Genomic DNA, 2,763 nt, shown 5'->3' with positions numbered 1-2,763 from the left:
GTTTTGCATGATGATATGATGAATGGATGGTTCATTTTTAACAGCAGATTCAGTGGCGTTAGAGACTAGAGCTGATCTGCGCATTACGGCACGCATCTGCAGCACATTACGGCTCCACGGCCACCGAAGCTGGTCGCGGCCACTCAGTCAATGCTTGTGTTTATACCGGCCACGCCGCAGCCCAGAACTCATGCTTATCACATCGGTCACATCACATTTCCTAACTGGGTGTCTACACCAGATGTGAGCGGCGCAACAAAATACAATAGAACCCATTATAATCAGTGATGCTGTCTACACTGTATGCAGTAAACTGATGCCTCGTTCTATTTATGACGTGCTGACACAAAGTTCAAATGATTTTCAACGGTCGCTTTGTCGCGTCCTGTTGCGGCGCAGACACGGTGCCAGCATAGTTTGTCAGTACAGTCAGTAACGTAGAAGATTGAAAAGTTAGTATCTTTCTGCAATCCAATAGACGGCAGTGCGGTGGTGGCTTGAGTCTGTTGAATGGTGATTTAACGCTACGTTGTCACCCAGTTGGAGAGACTCATGCTATAAAGTAAATAAACAATTTCCCCGTCTTTTACTCTCACAATGAGCTTATCATACATGTTTGCTACATTAGCGATATGGAAAACGCAGACGAAGTAGCGGAATCCATTCATAAAAACGGAATTTACTGTATAACACGGAATTTCATGGAATTGGTCTTATTTTTGATGAATAAATAAAAAACACGTCAGTACACTTAAATCAAATCATGATATAGACTAGTGTCTGTAAATATTAACCTGCAAAAAAACTATTTTAAATACGAATCCTCATGTTCTGCATGTTCATTTGATTGCCAGAAAATACACAACACAGAATTTGTAAAAAAATATTATTCATTATTATTATTTATTCATTTTAAATGTTTACATTTGGAAAAGCTGTGCTTCCTGCATAAACCTGCCCCTGTTGGATTGGATGAATGGTTCATACAGAACTATTATCAGTTTTATATTTGGAATATATTACAGTCACCTATAAATATTTTTATTTTTTCAGGGGTTTTTTTTCATTGATATTCTTGAAGTGATAGAAACATACAAGTGAACATACATACAGAGACCTTAAAATTAAATAAAAAAAAATAAAAAAAACATGCATGCACACAAGAAACTTTTTTGTGCCCTCGAGAAACTATTCACATGTGCATGGGAAATTTTGGACGCTTACACAATTTCTAGTTATATATAACCCATTTCCTTTGAGCATCACTGCCATCTTGCTATAAATAAAGCAAGAGCATGGATGCACATCAAAATTCGGCTTTCCTTATCGTAGTACCTCTAATATCAAGGCCTAATGTCCAATTTAGCCTCTGCGGTGGCGGAAAAACCATGACACGAAATGGGCTGATGGCATAATATGGCTATGTGCATTTTCCTATTTATAAAGTTCAAGGGTCCATAAAAAAAAGACTGGTTTTGTAAAAAAAAAAAAAAAAAAAGTTCAAAATGTGGCTTAGGACAGTATGTCATATTTCAAGGCCTTAGGTCTCTTTAACGCATATTCTGTGGCGGCCAAAAAACCACACCGCGAAATGGGCTGATGGAACAACAGGTGGCTCAGTATGTATTGTCCTATATGCTAAGTGTAATGGTTTCTCGGATACCGATACTTTTATTTTTGGTACTTGCCGATACCGAGTATCAATACCGATATTTTTATTGCATTTGTACAGTTTTTAAATATTGGGTACAGAAACCAAAAGGGTATGTATAATTAATACTGATTGTTTAACATTATATTCATTGCATACATATACTTCGTAGTAGACATCCTTAACTCCATTCTGCTGTCTGTTGTTGGTGTTCCTTTGTTTGAATATGGCGCTTATCACATGCTGTGTGGTATCGGCGTTTGGTATCGGGGCATTTTAACGAGTACGAGTACAGGAGCTCAGTATCGGGCCCCATACGGTGCATCCGTAGTGCTAAGAATATCGTGAGAAGAAACCCAAAAAGCTAAATGAAAAAGTGCACCAGTTGTGTTTGACAATCACTAAAGAATCACTAAACAGCTGCCACTTCTTGTATGATAAACTTATTTTCATTAAATTCTTAAATTTCTATTATTAAAAAAAACGAAATGGGGGCAAAAGTCTGGAAATGCAAATATTTTTCCATACTCTGCTTTCTTTTTTCCATACTTTTCCAGACCTGGAAATTACTTAAATCAAATTCCATACTTTTCCAAACCCCGTAGAAATATCTAGTTCAAAAATAACTCCTGATTCTAGACCTGACTTTTTCAAATAAATCATGGCTGTTATAAAAAAACACTTCATATGAATGAAATAACTTCACCTCCAATACCTTCACCTCAGTTATAAAAGTTATATATTAATTTGCCTACATTCAGTGAAAATAATTTAAATGCAAGAGTTCTGCTGAAAAACTCTCTTCTACTTAAAACTTCTACTCTCTTCTCTCTTCGATTTAAAACGTAGGTCAAAATGAAATGCTTTTAACTTGCCATCACATTTAGAGAATAAGAAGCAATTGCTGCATTGTTTCCCCTTTACAAGACCAAACCTCAAGATTATTTTCCAGTGTTTTAGTGTAAACTCGGTGTCACATTGATGTTGCATACATGAGCTGCCTGACTGGTGTTGGTCTGTGTGTGCCTGACTGGTGTTGGTCTGTGTGTGTCTGTCTGTCTGTCTGTGTGTCTGTCTGTCTGTGTGTGTGTCTGTGTGTGTGTGTGTGTGTG

At 37.1% G+C, this 2,763-nt stretch overlaps 1 protein-coding gene across 1 annotated transcript in view; it reads right to left on the bottom strand.

The window, feature by feature from the left end:
• The window catches only part of LOC107695380 (histone-lysine N-methyltransferase EZH2-like), a 39,870-nt gene that overhangs the window by 4,422 nt on the left and 32,685 nt on the right, over positions 1–2,763 (bottom strand). The gene's annotated exons all lie outside the window — the stretch shown is intronic.

Source organism: Sinocyclocheilus anshuiensis, unplaced genomic scaffold (genome assembly GCF_001515605.1).
Source record: "Sinocyclocheilus anshuiensis isolate Anshui unplaced genomic scaffold, SAMN03320099.WGS_v1.1 scaffold110, whole genome shotgun sequence".
Taxonomy (NCBI): domain Eukaryota; kingdom Metazoa; phylum Chordata; class Actinopteri; order Cypriniformes; family Cyprinidae; genus Sinocyclocheilus; species Sinocyclocheilus anshuiensis.
This window is presented reverse-complemented; position numbering and strand designations above follow the sequence as displayed.